The following is a 14,876-nucleotide window of genomic DNA, read 5'->3' as shown; positions in this document are numbered from 1 at the left end:
GTTGGTCGTTCCGTACGCAAGCGAGCACAGTGAAAAGAGTCAGAGTCGGGAGTAAACAAAAAACAAGATATTTATCGGCTGATAAATACACACAAGTAAATAAAATACAATAATAAAAAAAAGACACAAGACAGACTAACACACCTGAGCTTAATATACACAATGATAAGGACAAATAAATACGAGCGATTAACAGTAGATATACAAATGAAACAGGGCGCGGATCAAATATACAAGAATAACACCTAACAGCATTTCACTAAACAAAGTTCAAAAGAAAACAAAAGAAACAAACGATGTCATACGCGCGGCCGGGCAGCAGCAGCAAGTCCATAAACCATGAAGTCGACGCACAAAGCTTTCCCGAAGAATGCTGGCGGCCGATCTTGTCGAGGTGGATGCGAATTGCTGGGCTGGGTTTCCCGGGAGTCTAGATTGGACGTCTTCTCTCAAGCAGGTTGAGCTAACTTGAGGCGAACTACCGTGAGCTTCGTTGCAGACGCTGGTTTGACGTCTCGTACGTCAACAAGTTCCTCGGAGTTCCGACGTGGCCAGGCGGCCCAGGCGATACTGGACGGCACTAGCCCCCCAACGGCTTCTCAGCAGCGCATAGGTTCAGCTTCTAGACTAATCAGCAGGGCCCAAAACATGCGCCTAAATAGCCTCTCCTTTCCCTAGTTCCCTAGGTAGGGAAACTGCCGCTACGTAGCATTCTCCGAATTCAGCTCTCTTAGCTCCCAACAATCTTGGCCGCACTCGCACTATGGACGAAGAACCGCAGATCAGCCTCTCTCCCACTGTCAAGGGCCAAAGTTGATCCCGGCACTACCACGTGGCCGTACGCGCACACTTCGGGGCCCGTAATTCGGCGTGTCGATGTCGAATGCATTGTACGCTGCACAGTCAGGAGCCCACGTGTTTGCCGCTCGTAATTCGGCGTGTCGATGTCGAATGCATTGTACGCTGCACAGTCAGGAGCCCACGTGTTTGCCGCTCGTAATTCGGCGTGTCGATGTCGAATGCATTGTACGCTGCACAGTCAGGAGCCCACGTGTTTGCCGCTCGTAATTCGGCGTGTCGTTAATCAGCGTCCAAACCATTCGAAAATATGCCGCTCCGTGACAAAAACGTATGACTGTTCATTAGCTTTTAAAACCACAGAAATTTTTGCCGTTTATTCTAACAGTTAGCATCATGATCAAAATGACGAAGACATCAATAACCAATTTTGACCGACCTTACTCATTGAAAGCCCGGCCCATGCGGCGTTTCCCAACAACACACTCGGATATTGGGTCGTTCAACTTGCCTCATCATGTGTGGCTTTCGTTTGGCCTTTTCTTTCCTTTATAACTACCTGCTTTTACTTCTATTTTGAACCGAAGCAATACCCTTCTTTAATTTTTGGTACAGAACATTTGTTGCCGCTCTGAAGGCAGGTAAATTACACATTTTCATACTGATTTCTGCATTATTCCTCTATTGTTCTACCCATATGGTGCTGTCGCAACCGCTGCATGGCCAAAGTACATATCACGATTTCTGCGATTGTAGTTTTGTTCTTGCCTGGATCGTTTGTCTTTCTATGCGTAAAGTTTACTATCTGTGACTGCACAACATGTTTATTTGTATTTTTTGATGCATTATATGTGTGACGTTTGCTTAAACACGTAGATTTGTTGGAGACTTATACGTATATTTAAATATCTTATTGCGAGGTTTTGGGTATATATACTAGCAGTGCACTTTGTTTCCAGCGGCACTTTTTTGCCCTTTAGCAAGTTTTATCTTCGCATTTGTATATTGCATTCTATCTTCGCATTTCTAATGTATATTTTGCAGAACTCCTGCTTTTTATACGTACTCACTGTTGCAACTATAATCTCAGTGTAATTACCGTAAAATTCCGAGCAAGCGCCCCCCCTCGAGCAAGTCGAAATTACCGGCAAAGTTAGGGGGGGCGCTATCCCGGAACGGCACCAAAATTCAAGATGGCCACGACAAAATTTTCCCGAAAAAAAAAAAAGAAGCGCAGTGGGAATAGCATTAAAATTTTATTGAACATGAACTTTATTAAGCCAAAGATTTGTTAGTGGTGTTTATCACTCTCAAAACCACCGTTACTCAAAACCACCGAAAGAACTACAGAAAGAGCGCATCGACGCTGCACCGGCGCGTTGCCGCGACCGGCGACACGAACATTGGTTATTGGTTATGCAGCTTCTATTCCAGGCAAAATTATATCCGCTATAGAGTAAAGTGACGCGTAATATTCACTTTATTAAAAACCATATGTCCACGGTGAAACGTTTAGCGCTAATGAGAGTTCCGATACAAGTGAAGCTCAGCTGCAGTCCATGGGTACCGACGGCGGACAGCGAACCGCGGCTCGGCCATGCTCGTATCGCAGCTGGTGGCGCCGCAAATATCAGCATGTTTACTTCATCGTGAGAAATTATTGCGAGGAGAGGGTAAAGCGGCCACGGCGGTAACAAAACATTGCTGCTTGGGAGCGTCGGCGGTTCGTGCTGAAGCGCCGTCTGCTACAGATTCGAAGTGAACTGAAAAAGGCCTAGCGACGATATCGGTGGCGAGTGATTAGCAGCGGTGAAGCTGCCGGCGATGCCAGAGCGTAGCCGCGACCACTCCTCTGTCGCCGAATTGTCACGTCGCTGTGCCGCAGGGAACTCCTCTGCGCCGTGCGAGAGGCAGATCTCGCCGTCGGCCGGCGGTCCGTGAACTACAGACCGCCAGCTGCAGTTCGCCCGGATGCACTCGTGTGCCCACTGGGGCGCGCGGGTACGACTATGATTCGATAAATGGCTCATCGGGGCGCCCCAATGCGCATCGGTGCGATTTGCCATTATTTTCGTGAACTGGATGTGGCAGGCCAGTGTTGGTGCGGAAGCGGGGGGGGGGGGGGGGGGGCGCTTTCCCGGAACGGCGCGGAAATTCGAAATTGGCAGTGAATTTAGGGGGGGGCTCTTGCATGGGTGGGGGCGCTTGCTCGGAATTTTACGGTACAATACACAACCGGCAACAGCTGCTCCTGCACAATCTATTGCAACTGTAAAGGCGTTTATTAGACACCAGCCGTTTGGGCCGTCCGTTGTTTGAAGGTCCGAGCTCTAAGCACGAGCGGCGTTTCTCGAGGAAAGCGCAGGAGGGATCGACCCACTTGAAATGGCTGGAGAGCGTGACCCGCTATGGGCGTTCGTATTCATCCTTACAATCACCTCGGGAGCGAAGAGGGAGCCGTCGGGCGACCTAACAGCTGGTCATTATGACAGGGTCAGAGTAGGGCTTGAGGCGCTCGACGTTGATAGTGTTGCGTCCACGACGGCGCATGTCCGCAGAAGGTTCAACTGGTTCGACCACATAGTTGACGGGAGATGTGCATTCGACAATACGGTAGGGGCCCTCATACTTGGGCACTAGTTTGGATGAGAGACCAGGCGTAGCGGAAGGAATCGAGAGCCACACAAGCGCTCCAGGAAGGAAGGTGGGTGCAGAAGTGGTGTCACCGCATGTGCTCTTCTGCCGCTCTTGGTCATTGGATGTAAAGACCCATGCAAGATCGCGGCACTCTTCAGCATGTCTTGCCGTTTCAGAAATGGGCGCACATTCAGATGCATCCGGCCGGTACGGTAGAATTGTGTTGATGGTGTGCAACGGTTGCCGACCATAGAGTAAGAAAAAAGGTGAATAGCCAGTTATACAAAAAGGTGAATAGTGTAAGTTACAAATGGCAGAATGATGTCCCAATTAGTGTGGTCGGAGGCGACGTACATAGCAAGCATGTCCCCGAGCGTACGGTTGAAGCGTTCTGTAAGGCCATTGGTTTGTTGGTGGTACGCCGCAGTTGTGCGATGAACAACGTGGCACTCCTTGAGAATGGCTTCAACTACTTCGGACAGGAAGACACGCCCACGATCACTGAGTAGTTCCTGAGGTGGCCCATGTCGCAGCATGAATCGTCAAAGCAGGAAGGAGGCAACATTGCGCACTGTAGCTGCCAGTAGGGCGGTTGTTTCGGCGTAGCGTGTCAGGGGGTCGACGGCCACAATGGCCCAGCAATTTCCAGCCGACGTCAAGGGAAGGGGCCCATACAAATCGATGCCGAGGTGTCCAAACGGCCGGGTAGGGCAAGGTAAAGGTTGCAGACCGACTGGCGAAAGGCGGGGTGAAGATTTCCGGCGCTGGCAATCGGGACAAGAGCGAACAAACTTGTGAACGTAGCTGTACATCCCGCGCCAGTAATACCGCTGTTGAAGGCGCTGGTAAGTCTTGAAAACTCCGGAGTGTGCACACTGTGGATCAGCATGGAAAGCTGCGCATACTTCGGAACGCAGACTGTGGGGTAGCACTAACAACCACTGGTGCCCGTCGGGGTTATAATTGCGTCGGTGCAGCAGGTTGCCACGAATGGCAAAATGACATGCTTGGCGACGCAACGTGCGAGTGCTTGGTTGTGCCGACGAACTAGAAAGCAAGTCTATAAGGGAGGCAATTCAATGGTCCTTGCGTTGCTCAGAAGCGATGGTGTTAAGGTCGAGCGAAGAAACAATAATCTCAGATAGTGAGGAGCAGGCATTGTCAGGCAAGGGAGAGCGCGAGAAGGCGTCGGCGTCAGAATGCTGGCGTCTGTTGCGTTACAGCACCCGGACATCGTACTCCTGCAGGCGAAGTGCCCATCGAGCAAGACGGCCCGAGGGGTCCTTCAAGGACAACAGCCAACATAGTGCATGGTGGTCCATGACTACGTCAAATGGACGACCTTATAAATAAGGCCGGAACTTAATCAGAGCCCAGATGATGGCCAAGCATTCTTTTTCCGTCACAGTGTAATTTGTCTCAGCTTTCGTAAGCGTACGACTTGCATAAGCGACGACATAGTATTCAGGAAAACCCTTTTTGCGTTGGGCAAGAACAGCACCGAGGCCGACGCCGCTGGCATCTGTGTGCACCTCAGTAGGAGCTGTCGGGTCGAAGTGGCGCAAAATTGGCGGAGACGTAAGTAGATACCGGAGCTTCCTGAAAGCTTCATCGCACTAGGATGACCATGAAGTGAGGGGCCCGTTGCATGACAGCACTTTCGTCAGGGGTGAGATGATGGCGGCGAAATTGCAAATAAAGTGTCTGTAGTACGAACACAGACCAATGAAACTGCGCAATTCTTTGACAGACATTGGCTTAGGGAATTCGGCGACGGCCTGAAGTTTGGCTGGATCTGGGAGTATCCCATCCTTGGATACGACGTAACCGAGGAGTGTCAGCTGCCGAGCAGAAAATCAGCACTTCTTTAGGTTTAGTTGTGGGCCAGCGTTTGTTAAGCATGGTCAAAACACACCGTAGGCATTGAAGGTCTGTTCTGAAGTCTGGCGCAAAAACAACGTCGTCAAGATAGCACAAGCATGTGTGCCACTTCAAGCCGTGCAGAACTGTGTCCATCATGCGCTCAAAAGTTGCGGGCGCATTACAAAGTCCAAAAGGCATTACGTTAAATTTGTATAAGCCGTCGGGTGTTACAAAAGCTGTCTTTGGCCAATCGGCGTCTGCCATGGGTACTTGCCAGTACCCTGAGTGCAGATCTAAAGACGAAAATAATTCTGCGCCCTGTAGACTGTCAATGGCGTCATCTATGCGAGGGAGAGCGTACACGTCCTTGTGTGTGATCTTGTTGAGGCGCCGGTAGTCGACACAGAACCGCACGGAACAATCTTTCTTCGTAACGAGGACAACAGGGGATGCCCATGGACTGTTGGAAGGTCGTATCACCTCACGGTGAAGCATGTCGTCGACTTCTTCATTGATTACACGACGTTCTGCAGGAGATACACGATACGGTCGTTGCCGCAATGGCGATTGCGAGCCAGTGTCGATGTGGTGCGTAACAGTGGATGTCCGGCCTAGGGAAGGTTGCCCGACATCGAAAGAATAACGAAATTCTTCTAAGAGGCACAAAAGTTGAGATCGCTGGACCGGCGTAAGGTCATCAGCGATAGAAGAACCGAACACATCACTGGATGGTCCCTCACATGTAGAAAGAGCAGTGAGCGCACTGGAACTAGCACAGCAATGGTCATCGGGGAGGTCTATAACTTGCACGTCTTTGATCGCTTGTACATGGCCGAGACATTGCCCTTGGAGCAGCATCACAGAGTGTGGAAACGGGTTGCAAACGAAAATGGTGCTGTAGCCCTGTTTGATGGCCACTGTCGCAAAAGGTGGCAGCAGGCCTGTCCGGGTGAGAAAGCGGTCAGATGGAGACAGTAGTGCAACCGCGTCGGAGAGGCCACTGCAGTACATGGGCACGATCGTTGACCTGTTGGGAGGAACATGAGTGTCGTCTTGAACAAGTAGCTTCCTCAACAGCGAAGTATTGTCGGTATAATGTAACAGTGGCGAGAGTTCCATTGCGGCCCGTGCGCAAGGGATAACGGCATTGTGACGCGAGAGGAAATCCCAGCCGAGGATAACGTCATGAGAACACTAGTTGAGGATGATGAATTCTATGGCGTAGAGAAGGTCGTCAATAACAACACAAGCAGTGCAAGCCGCTAAGGGGTGGATATGCTGAGCACTGGCTGTGCGGAGGGAAAGTCCAGAAAGGGGCGTCATGACTTTCCGAAGTAGGCGGCAAAGCTTAGCGTCCATAACACATACGGCGGCTCCAGTATCCACGAGTGCAGATGCGCGAACACCGTCAATAAACACTTCGATCACATTTGAAGGACTGCGTTGAGGACTTTCACGTTTCAACGGCGCCGCAGCCCTTGCCTCTTGGACTGCGATGATTAGTTTTCCTCGTCCCGAGTTACGGGACGGGATCGCATCGGCGACAGTGAGCGACGGCGTAGAGACGGTGAACGGCGGGTAGTTGGCGTCGGGCGCAGAGTCGGTGACATAGCCAAATGGGGGTCGGAATATGGACGGTTGAACTGGCTTGTCACGGCTAATGCGTCGCTAGGCGGCGGAACGCGATTACAATAACGAGCGATGTGACCGGCATGGCCGCACGCAAAGCATATCGTAACCGGTTGTCGGAAGTACACTACCGGTTCGCTGGGGTAGGTCCCATCCAAGTAAGAGGTCGCGTAGTACAGGGCGGCTGCTGGTATGACGGCATGGCGGGCTGCGGTCGGGGCCTAGCCGCGACGTTGGCATAACCGAGAGGCACACGCGGAGAGAGTGGTTGAGTCCTCGCGACGACTTCAGTGTAGCTGAGTGGTGCAGCCGTCGGGACCTGTTGGGGTGTCGCGACGACATCAGCGTAGCTTAGTGGAGCGGCTGCAGGAAGATGTTGATGCTGGTCTGGCAAGACCTCGGTGATTTCCTGCTCGATCACGCGACGGATCGTGGGCATAACATTCGTTGCGGGCTGTTGCACATGGGGTGGCTGAGTGAAGGTTAGCAAGGAGAGTTGGCGTGCAACTTCCTCCCGAACGAACGCTTTAATTTCTGTAAGCAGTGCGGACTGGTCGGAGATGGTGGTAAAACCAGCAATGTGTTCATCACACGATGAAGGGCGACGTGTCAACGAGCGCTGCCTTCCAAAAGGAAGCACTTGAAATTCATAGAGACCATCTGGGGTCACAAAGGCTGTTTTCTCGCGGTCTCGTTCGTCTACCTTGATTTGTCAGTACCCGCTTTTTAACATCAAGAGAAGAAAAATAGTGGGCACGCCATAGTCTATTTAACGAGTCGTCGATACGCGGCAGCGGGTACACGTCCTTTTTAGTCACGTTGTTAAGCTTCCGGTAGTCGACGCAGAAGCATAGCGTTCCGTCTTTCTTTTTGACAAGAACGACCGGAGACGACCACGGGCTGTTGGAAGGTTCGATGACGCCACCGTCAAGCATCTCCCGGACTCGCATACGTATGGCTTTGCATTGTTTTGCCGACACGCGGTAAGGCTGCTGGTGTATCGGGCATGCATCTTTGTACGTGATAATCCTGTGTTTAGTGATGGAAGTCTGGCGTACCGTTGAAGAACTTGCGAAGCAGGTACTGAATTCAAGCAAGCTCTTGAGCAGTGCTGTCTGGCTATCGGTGGACAGTTCAGAATTGATGTCAAGATGGCCCAGAGATGTGTCTGCTGTCTCCACTACTTCTGACGTGAAACAGTTGTTAATGTTTGCTACTGCGTCTGCAAACGCTAACGAAGTGCCGCGGAAGAGGTGTCAGTGCTCGTTGCTAAAGTTGGTAACAAGCAATTGCGAATGGCCATCACGGAGCTGTTAAACACTTCGAGCCACATAAACACCTTGCTTCAGTAGGTGTTCCAAGTTAGTTTCAGCCACCGCTTCGCCATCGCGTAAGCCACAGCATGTGACGTCGACGAGGACACTGGCTCGTGGAGGAAGTGTTACACTATCTGCAGAAATACATGTACGTCGTCACGCCATTGGCAGTCTTGCATGTCAATTGCTTGTTCGGATGAGAATGTGATACGATGCGGTTGCAGATCAATAATAGCTCCAAACTCCTGCAGGAAGTCAACCCCAAGAATAACGTCGCGGGAGCATTTGCGTAAGACAAGTCAGCTCGTACAAATGTAGATACTTGAATCTCAACTCTAGTCGTGCAGGCGCCCAGTGGAGTACGACGTGGCCGCCAGCGGTTCGAGTCTGAGAGTTATGCAAGGGCCTGATTACTTTCTTCAGCTGCGTTTTCATTTTCCCGCTTAATATTGAGGAGTCGGCGCCGGTGTCCACTGAAGCACTAATGCCGTAACCGTCAATAGTCACTGGTATATCGAGCAAAAGCTGATCGCCACATTCAGCTGCAGGTGATGTCGGATCGGTATCTTTCCGTATCTGTGTCGATCAGAGGTCTTCAGTACTTCAACCGTCAGGGACCTCGCCCCCAAAGATCGCCTCAGTTAGTTTTCCCGGCGGCGACTGGGTCACCGCTCGGGACAATACCACTGTGGTGGAGGTGAAAATCGTCTTCTCAGACGTGGCAATCGCGAATGCCTCCCGGCAAGCGGTGGCAAGCACTGCTGAGAAAGGTAGTTCGCAATGTCCCGAGGTCGCTGGCCGTATTGGGGCGGCGGCGAGTATAAGCAAAAGCCGCGAAGCCCAAGGCGTCGGTATGGGCACTGGCGGTACAAGTGGTTAGCTTCACTGCAGTGGAAGCACGGAGGCAGGTGATCGGGTGTGCGCCAAACATCCGACTCCCGAGGGGGCGTGCGTCTGTCGTCGACGTAGTGAGCCACTTGCTCGAACGATGGGCAACTGGAGTGGCATGTGCAAAGGGCGGCGGTGTGTACCCAGTGTCGTAGTACGATATCGGCTGCGCCGACTGAAATGACTCTGTAGGCGGAGCACGAACGAACAGTGGTGGAGAGGAAGCAGGGCGCTTTAAGGCTTCCGCGTAGGTCGCACGGTGGTATTCAGGAGGTACTGCCGCAGCGTTATCAGGAGGCAAAGTGTCATGGAGCGCCTGGTGCAGTTCGTCCTTGATAATACTTTCTGTGGAGCTTACCGTAGGGTGCGGTGTTACGGCAGCCTTTTGCAACTCTTCACGCACTGCAGAGCAGATGAGTTCTCGCAGACAGTCACTGTTGCTTCCTATGGCCGTGAAAATGTCAGCAGCAGACATGCTGTTCACTTGCCGCTCATACAGGTTCGACCAATGCAAAAGCATCTTTTCCATGGTCACGGCCTCGGACAAAAACTCCGCGACTGTCTTTGGAGGGCGCCGCACTAGACCAGCAAAGAGCTGCTCCTTGACCCCACGCATCAGATGATGTAACTTCTCATCCGTCATTCTTGGATCAACTCGTCTAAAGAGTCGTGTCATGTCTTCAGTATACGTGGTCACAGTTTCGTTTGGCAACTGGACGTGGGCCTGAATCGCTCGTTCCACTCGTTCGTGGCGATCAGCACTGGTGTAGGTTTCCAAAAGCTGACGACAAAACTCGCACCACGACGTCAGTTGCTCCTCGCGGTTCTGAAACCACATACATGCGCCATCCTCCAGGTAGAAGTAGACGTGTCTCAGTTTTTCCGCGTCGTTCCATTCGTTCACGGCGGCCATGTGCTTGAAGTCGACCATCCAGTCTTTGATGTCTTCGAAAACTGTGCCATGAAACGTCGTCAGGACCCATGGGCTCTCAAGTGTGTACCGGTTCGACATTGTGCTTCCCGTACCGGTTGGGGCAGTTTGAACGGAAGCGCTGGTCATACCAGTTGATGTGATGGTAACTGTAGCTTCGATGACTTCTGCAGACAGTCCCTTGATCCTGCGGCTAGCTGGATGCACGGGAGTGTCGACAGGCACTGGATTTGTAGTGCGGATCCTTGGAGGAGGTCTGCAACATCCGTGAGGGCGTGTACCCCGCACCTCCACCAGTTTGTCACGAGCCTTCAGATGTAGTCTTGTTGGTTTAATAAAGCGTAGAGCAGCTGTCTCCTGGAAAACGCGTCCGTCGGAGCTGGCTCTCGAGCAGGGAAGACCCGCATGGTTTTCTTTGTTCTTTTGGGCTCGACCCACTCTTGCCCTCGACCCACTACCGACAGGTGGCAATATGCCATGATTCAAGCAGAACTTTTTGTTGGGCTAGTTGGTGCATGTTACTGAAGTATTAAAGCGCCGAACAGACGACACAAGAAGCGCTCGTCTGTGTCTCTTCTTGTGTCGTCTGTTTGGTGCTTTAATACTTCAGTAATATGCCATGAGTTTCACAACTTCCATACCACCTTTACACCATGCTGTAAATTGGAGACGGAAGGCACCGGAAACACTCTGTGCAGGCTGATGGTTCATGTCTTTTCGTTGCACACAGTGTATCGCAGTATGCACATTGAATCTGTAACTATGGGCGACGTCCTATGTTTCACGTCCTATTAACAAATGTGAGTACTTATAGCACACTGAAATGTTCAGATACTGGTGAAAATTAGTGTGACATGGCACTGTACCGTTCGCCTGACACAGTCTACATTTCTTGTTGCAGTTGTGTGCAGAAACGAAAGATCAGTTCACGTCATCACAGCCCGAAAGTCCATGAATTGAGAGTGTGTGTATTTAGAATTTAGTGACACAATGGCAGCTCAGTGCCAGAGAATATTGATATCAAAATGCTCTTTCATGTACGAGATTGCTTTTGATATTAAACTGGTACTTCTGATTCTAAACGAAATCAGGAGTGGCTGTTGTTGATACCTCAGTGTTTAGAAAGCTCGACAGATGTTATGTGAAAATAAAAAGTTGTCGCAGTTTCACCCGAAAGGCGAAGCATCAATTGCGATAGCAACTTAGTAGAGAGCTATACGGAGTAAGGATAGTAGTTTTATCCGCTGTACAAACTTGGACATGCAGCAGCACCGGCAACACACAGCACTGTTGTCGACGCCGTCGGCGTTTTGCCCGCGTTCGCACAAAATGCGTGCGGCGTTGGTGACTGTTGCCGGAACCTCTGATATAAATAGGCACTTGGTGCCGCAGCTAAACGTCGCCTCCCTTCCCTGCCCCCCCCTCCCACGGCCTTTCGTGCGTCAGAAGAAGGCGCGTTTGCTCTACATATATGGTGATTGTAAAGGAGGAAAGAGACGCCTACTTCTGCAGCCCTTAAGGGAGCGCGGCACAGAACGCGCGTTTGTTCTCCGCCGTGCGTTCACTCCCCGTGAAAGCGCGCGTCCCTCACGCCCTTTCACTCGCACATACAGCGTTCGGCGGCGCGCGGCGACGATTTCATCTCCATTGACGTCATACGGAACCTCACGGCGACGGTGACGGCAACGGCGACGGCGACGCCGACGGCAGAAATCTGCTTTGGAGTGTCCATATAATTGCTATCGCAATAAAACTGCGATCTCTACAAAGCCTGGGACGTGGCATTTTATTGCATAAATTAGCTCTCACAAACGAATACAAAAAGTTCATAAATGATTGCAATACTCCCTAATGCAAAATTTGAGCGCAGCTCTATATGTGTTTTCATTTCGCGATATATTGACCGCTATACTGTGCAACACATTCGCTCAGGATATCTTGTGATACACAAACACCGACTACCTAGTCCATCTCTTTGCTCTCTGCCCACCTTCTCCTTGGCTCACACTTTCGTAATATCTTCCTCCTGGCTTTTGATATGCCGGGCATGTTCTTTCTTGTGGTAGACGTACACACGTTTGTATTCATTGCCTTCTGAAATAAACAGTGTAATCGTATCTTCACAAACCTCTCTTGCTGTGAACAGCTCTTAGCAAGAGCATTTCCTGCAGTGGAAATTTAAGCAGTTGCAGAAGCACAGCAAGCATTATTAATATAGCAATGGCAAAGAGGCTCGAGCTTGGACTGGCTGCACTTTCATGCTTTTTGTTCTTTGCACAACCCCTGCCCCCTCCCCCTCTCTCTCTCTCTCTTTTTTAACAGCGAAGCTGTTTAAGCCAGCCGTAATTTGTGGTGCATGCCAAGAAACTGCCGCGCCGTAGCCATGGCAACCCGAAGGAGGAGGAGGAGGACTGCGTGCGCAGGCACCCGGTCTCCTCCTCGCCAGCTCCCTGCCTTCCCGACCCCCCCTCTCCTCTCTCCGCGGCACGCTGAGCCAGGAGCAAAAAAAAAAAAAAAAAAGGAAGCCGAAAGCTTGCGCTAGGCCGCGCAAAGCTCAAGACACAGCGAAGCTGGCCGAATGATATCGAGCGGCTAGCCTCCAACACGTTCGGCGTCGGCAAGCAGCAGCATTCTTGGCACTGCTCCAACCTTGGTTAGCCTGCCTGCATTTGTGGCATGCCAGAGCGCTTTTGCTCGTAGGTGCCGATGCGTCCAGCGCTAGTCACGCGAAAGAGGAGGTACCTCCTAAAATGATAACTCGAGAATACCTTCCTACATGCATGGTTTAGTTAAACCAAGTTAAGATCTAGCACCAACCAAGTTAATACCTAGCAGTAGCAGCCAGTAAGTTTCGCTGTGCCTAAGCTTTGCGCGACCGAGTGCAAACTTCCCGTTTTTTTTTTTTTTTTTTTCCCAGTGTTATCTGGTAAACTTGCACAGAACTGCCAGTTAGTATTTCATAATATATCTTTTCTATATGAACATATTTGGTGCCCCTGTCTATCTTGCCCCATGTATTGAAGCTGGGGCATTTGCCATTGCTTCATCCTGAACCCTCCCCAATGTTGTGACCATTCTCCCAGTCAATTTCTTTTCTTTTCTTGAGCAAGACTGATCTCTACTGCTCCCACTGTCTTTTGCTGCCAGCTCTTCAATGGCACCCCTTTCTGTATTTGGAGCCTCGGTAATGGCCAGGTGAGGATGTGCTCACCTTATGGTGTGAAGAAAAGTTCTCCAGAATTATTAGTGCCAGAAATACACCGGTTGGTCTAGCCATCATTCAGCCTTATGGTGTGCCATAAAGCATGGTGGCATTTTACTGTGGCAGCAGCTAAATGCTCAAAATTGGATTCACTCTATCTGTCCATCCGTCCTTTCTGTTGCGCTGCCACCAACGGCAACCATGACTGTCCTCGTTATTGTGTTGACACCTGGCCAACTCATTCTCAGCTTCATCCTTGCCACAAGGCGAGGGAAAAAAAAAGACCCTTTGCCTACCAATGCCACTGCACTGCTCACACTGCAGACAATCCAAGCACCAGAAAAGCAGAATATATTGCATGACATTTCAGTCATTCCTTTCTTGCATGATCAAACAATAAATCATGACTGAACACCTGTACATTTATATTGTCACCTCATAGGTACCTCTCAAGCATTCAAATCGGGTAATATAAGTGTTCATGGTACTCAGTTTTTTTGTTTGTTTTTTTATAATTAAATACATAAGGTGTCGCATACGAACATTGGCAGAATACATGCACAGTTGCAAAACAATTGTAAGAGCTTAGCACACCCGATGGGATTCTAATTCATGTCCTTGTGGCAATGTGTGCTTTTAGTTAACACTTGAGAAATACTGCACTGTCACAATCATTCACTCTTGGTAATCTCTGCAAGGTTTGTGCACCAGGCACTACTGTACTGAATGAAGACAACTCTTAGCAAAGGTGTTGCTTAGGAAGTATCCGCTCAGAAGAGGCCCACGGCTTTGACCACCCCGTAACGTAAGCCTTAGCCCTCATTGGAGACCTGCTCTCACTCTCTTCTTTTCTTGGCGGTTTTATGCAGTCTGCATTTCACAGGCTCTTTGAATTGCTGCTGACTGTGTGTGCATTCAGGCAGCAAAAGTGGCACCTTTTTGAAATAAGGTGCTCAAGCTTTCATTTGAACTTTTAGCTGCCTTTATGGCAATGGCAATGTAATACCTTGCACAAGATTAGGCAAACCTCGCTGAGCTGTACTGTTTTGGTTTGTAAAGACTCAGCCTTGTGTCCTAGGAAGCCTTAGAAACGGGCTCAATTGCTACGGAAAGACTTGAAGAGTACACTACATCCTGCACTAGCCAGGTGACCTTGAGCATTCAAGCCTCGTCCACGGTGTTCAACAAAGCCCTATCACACTGGGCTAGCAACAAATCACCGAGCACAGTAGCAATTCATGCCCCAATGCATGCCCCATGCTCTTGCTCTTCCACAAGGCATACATCAAGCACACGTAAACTCATTAAACCTGAAACAATGATGTCTTGTACAAGTCCATGCATTCTGCCACACACTTCAGAATTCACTCATAGGCTTGTACAGTGTGTCTTTGTGCCCTTCAGTTTAAAAATGACTGTAAGGTGGAAAAAAATTTACTTGGCTTCCATTTTGCATAGGGTTTATTGCAGTTTTCTCTGTGTTTCTGAACGCTGCGTGCTTCCAGTGCTTCTTCTTGCTGACATAATTGTAATCAGGTCCAGCAGCAGCAGTAAATAAAAACATGTAAAAAGCTGTGTTACTCTCTGTTTATGTTGCACATATTGATAAATA

General features: G+C 50.2%; 1 protein-coding gene across 2 annotated transcripts in view; it reads left to right on the top strand.

The window, feature by feature from the left end:
* LOC119460539 (suppressor of tumorigenicity 7 protein homolog) overlaps positions 1-14,876 on the top strand; it is a 56,080-nt gene that overhangs the window by 8,815 nt on the left and 32,389 nt on the right. The gene's annotated exons all lie outside the window — the stretch shown is intronic.

Source organism: Dermacentor silvarum, chromosome 8, assembly GCF_013339745.2.
Source record: "Dermacentor silvarum isolate Dsil-2018 chromosome 8, BIME_Dsil_1.4, whole genome shotgun sequence".
Classification (NCBI taxonomy): domain Eukaryota; kingdom Metazoa; phylum Arthropoda; class Arachnida; order Ixodida; family Ixodidae; genus Dermacentor; species Dermacentor silvarum.
The sequence above is the reverse complement of the archived record's forward strand: the minus strand, read 5'-3'. Positions and strand labels throughout refer to the sequence as shown.